General features: G+C 51.0%; 1 protein-coding gene across 2 annotated transcripts in view; it reads left to right on the top strand.

The window, feature by feature from the left end:
* The first annotated feature begins 949 nt into the window (after positions 1 to 949).
* CRISPLD2 (cysteine rich secretory protein LCCL domain containing 2) overlaps positions 950 to 9615 on the top strand; it is a 49004-nt gene continuing 40338 nt past the window's right edge. Inside the window, exon 1 of one of the 2 annotated variants that reach the window (XM_077288874.1) lies at positions 950 to 1083. The gene's annotated coding sequence lies outside the window, so the exon portion shown is untranslated. Of the gene's footprint in view, positions 1084 to 6579; positions 6599 to 9615 lie in introns of those variants that run through there. The other variant, XM_077288876.1, reaches the window with a different exon arrangement.

Genomic DNA, 9615 nt, shown 5'->3' with positions numbered 1-9615 from the left:
TACCCTAAGACGATTGTGTTCTACAGACAGAGATTTTAAGATACGGGCCCGGGAACTTAAGATGAGATTTATCAATCGCGGTTACAGCAATCGTAGTGTAAAAAGAGCCTATAATAGGGCAAAACATTTACAAAGAAACAATTTACTGTATTCATCCTCTAAACCTACTGCAACATCACAAGTTCGGTTCATTTCTAATTACCATTCTGAAAGTCAAAGGATGAGGAATGTTTTATCGAAAGCGTGGCAGATTCGCACAGTGGACAAGACACTAAATACCTTTCCAAAGAACCGAGTATTGCTGCATTATCCCTGTACTGGGACATCACTGTGTGCATTATCCCTGTACTGTGACATCACTGTGTGTATTATCCCTGTACTGTGACATCACTGTGTATTATGTCTGTACTGTGACATCACTGTGTGCATTATCCATGTACTGGGACATCACTGTGTGCATTATCCCTCTACTGTTACATCACTGTATTATCCCTGTGTGTATTATCCCTGTACTGTGACATCACTGTGTGTATTATCCCTGTGCTGTGACATTACTGTGTATTATTCCTGTACTGTGGCATCACTGTGTGTGTATTATCCCTGTGCTGTGACATTACTGTGTGTATTATCCCTGTACTGTGACATTACTGTGTATTATCCCTGTACTGTGACATCACTGAGTCACGTTTGTTGATAGGACAGTGGGGCCCCAGTCTCTTGTTAGGGCCCCGGTGATAGTATATAGCAGTCCGGTCTCCTTGCTGTCTTCTTGCAGCTGTGCTGGTGGGAGGGTTGTGTTGCCCCCCAGATCGGACCTATCGGAGCTCCTGCTGCAGTCGTCCCTGCTCTCCGGGCTGCGCTGACCTCGCTACTATCGTCTCCTGGAGCCGCGGATCCTTCATGACACCGATGTCTTCATTTCGTCAGTAAAGGAAAATTTGCCAAGAAAATCGACTTCCAGGAAAAGATTGTCCGTCCCCGCAGCATAAATAGGAGGAACCTGGAGCCCTGGAGTCAGATCACAGGAGGCAGCCGAGCCCACCAGCTTGTGCCTAGCGAGGACCCCCAGCCTCTCTATAACAGGTGAGACCCCCAGCCTCTATATAACAGGAAAGACTTCCAGCCTCTATATAACAGGTAGGACCCCCAGCCTCTATATAACGGGTAGGAACCCCAGCCTCTATATAACGGGTAGGACCCCCAGCCTCTATAACGGGTAGGACCCCCAGCCTCTATATAACGGGTAGGACTTCCAGCCTCTATATAACAGGTAGGACCCCCAGCCTCTATATAACGGGTAGGACTTCCAGCCTCTATATAAAGGGTAGGACCCCCAGCCTCTATAGAACGGGTAGGACCCCCAGCCTCTATATAACGGGTAGGACCCCCAGCCTCTATATAACGGGTAGGACCCCCAGCCTCTATATAACGGGTAGGACTTCCAGCCTCTATATAACGGGTAGGACCCCCAGCCTCTATATAACGGGTAGGACTTCCAGCCTCTATATAAAGGGTAGGACTTCCAGCCTCTATATAAAGGGTAGGACCCCCAGCCTCTATATAGCGGGTAGGACCCCCAGCCTCTATATAACGGGTAGGACTTCCAGCCTCTATATAACGGGTAGGACCCCCAGCCTCTATATAACAGGAAAGACCCCCAGCCTCTAAAAGGAAAGACCCCAGGCCTCTATATAACAGGTAGGACCCCCAGCCTCTATAGAACGGGTAGGACCCCCAGCCTCTAAAAGGAAAGACCCCAGGCCTCTATATAACAGGTAGGACCCCCAGCCTATATAGAACGGGTAGGACCCCCAGCCTCTAAAAGGAAAGACCCCAGGCCTCTATATAACAGGTAGGACCCCCAGCCTCTATAGAACGGGTAGGACTTCCAGCCTCTATATAAAGGGTAGGACCCCCAGCCTCTATATAACGGCTAGGACCCCCAGCCTCTATAGAACGGGTGGGACCCCCAGCCTCTATATAACAGGTGGGACCCCCAGCCTCTATATAACAGGTGGGACCCCCAGCTTCTATATAACAGGTGGGACCCCCAGCCTCTACATAACAGGTGGGACCCCCAGCCTCTACATAACAGGTAGGACCCCCAGCCTCTATATAACAGGAAAGACCCCCAGCCTCTAAAAGGAAAGACCCCAGGCCTCTATAACAGGTAGGACCCCCAGCCTCTAACAGGAAAGTCCCCCAGCCTCTAACGGGTAGGACCCCCATCTATATAACAGGAAAGACTTCCAGCTTCTATATAACAGGTAGGACCCCCAGCCTATATAGAACGGGTAGGACCCCCAGCCTCTATAGAACGGGTAGGACCCCCAGCCTCTAAAAGGAAAGACCCCAGGCCTCTATATAACAGGTAGGACCCCCAGCCTCTATAGAACGGGTAGGACCCCCAGCCTATATAGAACGGGTAGGACCCCCAGCCTCTAAAAGGAAAGACCCCAGGCCTCTATATAACAGGTAGGACCCCCAGCCTCTATAGAATGGGTAGGACCCCCAGCCTCTATATAACAGGTGGGACCCCCAGCCTCTATATAACAGGTGGGACCCCCAGCCTCTACATAACAGGTGGGACCCCCAGCCTCTATATAACAGGAAAGACCCCCAGCCTCTAAAAGGAAAGACCCCAGGCCTCTATATAACAGGTAGGACCCCCAGCCTCTAAAACGGGTAGGACCCCAGCCTCTAACAGGAAAGCCCCCCAGCCTCTAAAAGGAAAGACCCCAGGCCTCTATATAACAGGTAGGACCCCCAGCCTCTATAGAACGGGTAGGACCCCCAGCCTCTGTATAACAGGTAGGACCCCCAGCCTCTATATAACAGGTGGGACCCCCAGCCTCTATATAGCAGGTGGGACCCCCAGCCTCTACATAACAGGTGGGACCCCCAGCCTCTATAACAGGTAGGACCCCCAGCCTCTATAAAACGGGTAGGACCCCCAGCCTCTAAAAGGAAAGACCCCAGGCCTCTATATAACAGGTAGGACCCCCAGCCTCTATAGAACGGGTAGGACCCCCAGCCTATATAGAACGGGTAGGACTCCCAGCCTCTATATAACGGGTGGGACCCCCAGCCTCTACATAACAGGTGGGACCCCTAGCCTCTATATAACAGGAAAGACCCCCAGCCTCTAAAAGGAAAGACCCCAGGCCTCTATATAACAGGTAGGACCCCCAGCCTCTAAAACGGGTAGGACCCCAGCCTCTAACAGGAAAGCCCCCCAGCCTCTAAAAGGAAAGACCCCAGGCCTCTATATAACAGGTAGGACCCCCAGCCTCTATAGAACGGGTAGGACCCCCAGCCTCTGTATAACAGGTAGGACCCCCAGCCTCTATATAACAGGTGGGACCCCCAGCCTCTATATAGCAGGTGGGACCCCCAGCCTCTACATAACAGGTGGGACCCCCAGCCTCTATATAACAGGTAGGACCCCCAGCCTCTATAAAACGGGTAGGACCCCAGCCTCTAACAGGAAAGCCCCCCAGCCTCTAACGGGTAGGACTCCCATCCTCTATATAACAGGAAAGACTTCCAGCTTCTATATAACAGGTAGGACCCCGAGCCTCTATATAACAGGTAGGACCCCCAGCCTCTATAGAACGGGTAGGACCCCCAGCCTATATAGAACGGGTAGGACCCCCAGCCTCTAAAAGGAAAGACCCCAGGCCTCTATATAACAGGTAGGACCCCCAGCCTCTATAGAATGGGTAGGACCCCCAGCCTCTATATAACAGGTGGGACCCCCAGCCTCTATATAACAGGTGGGACCCCCAGCCTCTACATAACAGGTGGGACCCCCAGCCTCTATATAACAGGAAAGACCCCCAGCCTCTAAAAGGAAAGACCCCAGGCCTCTATATAACAGGTAGGACCCCCAGCCTCTAAAACGGGTAGGACCCCAGCCTCTAACAGGAAAGCCCCCCAGCCTCTAAAAGGAAAGACCCCAGGCCTCTATATAACAGGTAGGACCCCCAGCCTCTATAGAACGGGTAGGACCCCCAGCCTCTGTATAACAGGTAGGACCCCCAGCCTCTATATAACAGGTGGGACCCCCAGCCTCTATATAGCAGGTGGGACCCCCAGCCTCTACATAACAGGTGGGACCCCCAGCCTCTATATAACAGGTAGGACCCCCAGCCTCTATAAAACGGGTAGGACCCCCAGCCTCTAAAAGGAAAGACCCCAGGCCTCTATATAACAGGTAGGACCCCCAGCCTCTATAGAACGGGTAGGACCCCCAGCCTATATAGAACGGGTAGGACTCCCAGCCTCTATATAACAGGTGGGACCCCCAGCCTCTACATAACAGGTGGGACCCCTAGCCTCTATATAACAGGAAAGACCCCCAGCCTCTAAAAGGAAAGACCCCAGGCCTCTATATAACAGGTAGGACCCCCAGCCTCTAAAACGGGTAGGACCCCAGCCTCTAACAGGAAAGCCCCCCAGCCTCTAAAAGGAAAGACCCCAGGCCTCTATATAACAGGTAGGACCCCCAGCCTCTATAGAACGGGTAGGACCCCCAGCCTCTGTATAACAGGTAGGACCCCCAGCCTCTATATAACAGGTGGGACCCCCAGCCTCTATATAGCAGGTGGGACCCCCAGCCTCTACATAACAGGTGGGACCCCCAGCCTCTATATAACAGGTAGGACCCCCAGCCTCTATAAAACGGGTAGGACCCCAGCCTCTAACAGGAAAGCCCCCCAGCCTCTAACGGGTAGGACTCCCATCCTCTATATAACAGGAAAGACTTCCAGCTTCTATATAACAGGTAGGACCCCGAGCCTCTATATAACAGGTGGGACCCCCAGCCTCTAACAGGTAGGACCCCCAGCCTCTATATAACAGGTAGGACCCCAGCCTCTATAGAACGGGTGGGACCCCCAGCCTCTATATAACAGGTGGGACCCCCAGCCTCTATATAACAGGTGGGACCCCCAGCCTCTATATAACAGGTGGGACCCCCAGCCTCTATATAACAGGTGGGACCCCCAGCCTCTACATAACAGGTGGGACCCCCAGCCTCTACATAACAGGTGGGACCCCCAGCCTCTGTAGAACGGGTAGGACCCCCAGCCTATATAGAACGGGTAGGACCCCCAGCCTCTAAAAGGAAAGACCCCAGGCCTCTATATAACAGGTAGGACCCCCAGCCTCTATAGAACGGGTAGGACCCCCAGCCTCTATATAACAGGTGGGACCCCCAGCCTCTGTATAACAGGTAGGACCCCCCAGCCTCTATATAACAGGTGGGCCCCCCAGCCTCTATATAACAGGAAAGACCCCCAGCCTCTAAAAGGAAAGACCCCAGGCCTCTATATAACAGGTAGGACCCCCAGCCTCTAAAACGGGTAGGACCCCAGCCTCTAACAGGAAAGCCCCCCAGCCTCTAACGGGTAGGACCCCCATCTATATAACAGGAAAGACTTCCAGCCTCTATATAACAGGTAGGACCCCCAGCCTCTATATAACAGGTAGGACCCCCAGCCTCTATATAACAGGTAGGACACCCAGCCTCTATATAACAGGTGGGACCCCCAGCCTCTATATAACAGGTAGGACCCCAGCCTCTATAGAACGGGTAGGACCCCCAGCCTCTATAGAACGGGTAGGACCCCCAGCCTCTATATAACAGGTGGGACCCCCAGCCTCTACATAACAGGTGGGACCCCCAGCCTCTATATAACAGGTGGGACCCCCAGCCTCTGTATAACAGGTAGGACCCCCAGCCTCTATATAACAGGTGGGACCCCCAGCCTCTATATAACAGGTGTTACCCCCAGCCTCTATATAACAGGTGGGACCCCCAGCCTCTACATAACAGGTGGGACCCCCAGCCTCTAGAACGGGTAGGACCCCCAGCCTATATAGAACGGGTAGGACCCCCAGCCTCTAAAAGGAAAGACCCCAGGCCTCTATATAACAGGTAGGACCCCCAGCCTCTATAGAACGGGTAGGACCCCCAGCCTCTAGAACGGGTAGGACCCCCAGCCTCTATATAACAGGTGGGACCCCCAGCCTCTGTATAACAGGTAGGACCCCCAGCCTCTATATAACAGGAAAGACCCCCAGCCTCTATATAACAGGTAGGACCCCCAGCCTCTAAAACGGGTAGGACCCCAGCCTCTAACAGGAAAGCCCCCCAGCCTCTAACGGGTAGGACCCCAATCTATATAACAGGAAAGACTTCCAGCCTCTATATAACAGGTAGGACCCCCAGCCTCTATAGAACGGGTAGGACCCCCAGCCTCTCTATAACACTTGGGACCCCCAGCCTCTATAACAGGTAGGACCCCCAGCCTCTATATAACAGGTAGGACCCCCAGCCTCTATATAACAGGTAGGACCCCCAGCCTCTATATAACAGGTAGGACCCCCAGCCTCTATATAACAGGTAGGACCCCCAGCCTCTATAGAATGGGTAGGACCCCCAGCCTCTATAGAACGGGTAGGACCCCCAGCCTCTCTATAACATGTGGGACCCCCAGCCTCTCTATAACAGGTAGGACCCCCAGCCTGTATATAACAGGTATGACCCCCAGCCTCTATAGAATGGGTAGGACCCCCAGCCTCTCTATAACAGGTAGGACCCCCAGCCTCTCTATACCAGGTAGGACCCCCAGCCTCTATATAACAGGTAGGACCCCCAGCCTCTATATAACAGGTATTACCCCCAGCCTCTCTATAACATTACTGGTTCCTCTGGGCAGGCATGGAGTAGTACTCTATGAGCATAGGAGTAGTGGTCCCAGGTCTCAGGGGGCTTCGTTGTGCATTTGGATGGTTTTCTCTACTACATGGATTCTTGGGGTTCTGGTGCCCAGGGGTCACTGGCCGCCCTGTTATTTCCCTGTCTTACTGGGACTTGTGGTTCTTAGTTCTGCAGCTCCGGTGATGGGGGCTATTCTGGCAGTGATCTGTGGCAATGATGGGATATTGGTCTTTGTATACGGGTGACGGGGATATGACCTCAGAACACATGGGGGCTGCATGTGACCCTCCCCATGTAGTACTGACGTCCTGGATGGACCCCCTCCCCGCTGTGGTCAGGGGTCTGAGGCAGAGAGTTGGGGGTGTCCGGAGGACAAGGATTTGGCGAGTATTCTGGTTTCTGTGATTCATGGTGTGACGGAGAATATTCCATGAAGCTGAATCAGCTGAACCCCTGAACCATCAGATCTGCAGCCGCTGGGGACGGTGAGGGTCGTAGTCCTCAGAGGGGAACGTGTGAATGATGGGAGTTGTGCTTATTCTCAGGGCTGCAGAGATCATCATGTGCAGATCCACTGGTGCTACATATAACATATACATATAACCCTTTGCTCAGACCCTCATATTTAAGTCCCATGCTGTCCATTTCCTTGTGATCCTCCTTGAGATGGTTCTCCTTCATTGGAGGCCAGCTGTGTGTAATTAGACTGATAGGACTATGCCACAGAGCAGGATATTCCCAGAGATCCTATTGTCTGTGTGCTTGGATATGTTGAGGAGGCGGGAGGAGATGATTATTCACAAATAACTGTTGCCAGAATGCTTTTTAGGGTATGTGCACACGTCAGGATTTCCTGCAGAAATTTCCTGAAGAAAACCGGAAATTTTCTGCAAGAAATCCGCATTTTTTTTTCGCGTTTTTTTTAGCATTTTGCAAGCGAAATTAGCTTGCAGAATGCTAAAGTTTTCCAAGCGATCTGTAGCATCGCTTGGAAAACTGACTGACAGGTTGGTCACACTTGTCAAACATAGTGTTTGACAAGTGTGACCAACTTTTTACTATAGATGCTGCCTATGCAGCATCTATAGTAAAAGATAGAATGTTTAAAAATAAAAAAAAAATGGTTATACTCACCTGCAGACAGCCGATCTCAGCGGCGTCCGTTCCTATAGATGGTGTGTGTGTGTGTGTGCAGGACCTTCGATGACGTCGCGGTCACGTGAGCGGTCACGCGACCAATCACAAGACCGCGACGTCATCGCAGGTCCTTCACACACACCATCTATAGGAACGGAAGCGGCAGCATGCACCTGAGAGGCGGGAAGATTCCGGGGGCCATCGAAGGTGAGTATATGACTATTTTTTATTTTAATTATTTTTTTTACCAATTATACGGTGCCCAGTCCGTGGAGGAGAATCTCCTCTCCTCCACCCTGGGTACCAACCGCACATGATCTGCTTACTTCCCGCATGGTGGGCATAGCCACATGCAGAAAGTAAGCAGATCAATGCACTCCTAGGTGTGCGGAATCCCCGCAATTCCGCAAATTTAATGAACATGTTGCTTTTTTTCCGCGATGCGATTTTTTTCGCGGAAAAAAATGCAACATTTGCACAAGAAATGCGGAATACACTGTAAATAAAGGAGGCATATGTAAGCCTTTTTTGTGTGTTTTTTTCGCGTTTTTATCACGTTTTTATAGCAAAAAAACGCGAAAAATACTGAACGTGTGCACATGGCCTTACTGCTAGAAAATTAATAGCATATCACTGGATCTCAGATAAAGTTTCCATGAGGAAAGAATATGTAAATAAGCTAAACCTCATACTATGCAGAGAGAAGGCCATTTATCTTAAACGGGGTAGACCGGCAGTGTTTGAGAAAATTTGGGCAGGATGGTTGAATGTTCCGGGCTTACTGTCTGTAAGTTTATTCTCATGATACCATGTTTATATCACCCTGAAAGTGATTTAGTTGTACTCCATGACTGGTGCCTTGGGATATGTGCCTTATCTATGTCTGTATTTTTCTTGTGATATATTTTATCATTGGACCAGGGTTGGGTATGGGGGAGCGGTTGGGAATGGGGAAAAGATTGTGGGGTATTTTGGAAAAAATTCTGTTATGTTCTGAAAACTTTAATAAAAAATATCTGATTAAAAAAAAAAAGACTGATAGGACTTGATTTGGAAAGCCGCACACCTGTCTATATAAGACCTCACAGCTCACAGTGCATGTCAGACCAAATGAGAATCATGAGGCCAAGGAGCTCAGAGACAGAATTGTGGCACAGCACAGATCTGGCCAAGGTTACACCAGAGTTTCTGCAGGACTCAAGGTTCCTAAGAGCACAGTGGCCTCCATAATCCTTAAATGGAAGAAGTTTGGGACCACCAGAAGTCTTCCTAGACCTGGCCGTCCAGCCAAACTGAACAATCGTGGGAGAAGAGCCTTGGTGAGAGAGGTAAAGAACCCCAAGATCTCTGTGGCTGAGCTCCAGAGATGTAGTAGGGGGATGGTAGAAAGTTCCACAAAGTCAACTATCACTGCAGCCGTCCACCAGTCGGGCCTTTATGGCAGAGCAGCCCGACGGAAGCCTCTCCTCAGGGCAAGACATATGAAAGCCGCATAGAGTTTACTAAAAAGCACATGAAGGACTCCCAGACTATGAGAAATAAGATTCTCTGGTCTGATGAGACGACGATAGACCTTTCTGGTGATAATTCTAAGCGGTATGTGTGGAGAAAACCAGACACTGCTTATCACCTGCCCAATACAATCCCCACAGTGAAGCATGGTGGTGGCAGCATCATACTATGGGGGTGCTTGACAGCTGCAGGGACAGGACGACTGGTTGCCATTGAAGGAAACAGGAAGGTGGCCAAGT

This window comes from Ranitomeya variabilis, chromosome 2, assembly GCF_051348905.1.
Source record: "Ranitomeya variabilis isolate aRanVar5 chromosome 2, aRanVar5.hap1, whole genome shotgun sequence".
Lineage (NCBI taxonomy): Eukaryota > Metazoa > Chordata > Amphibia > Anura > Dendrobatidae > Ranitomeya > Ranitomeya variabilis.
Note: the sequence above shows the minus strand (reverse complement) of the source record. Positions and strands in the feature narration are given on the sequence as shown.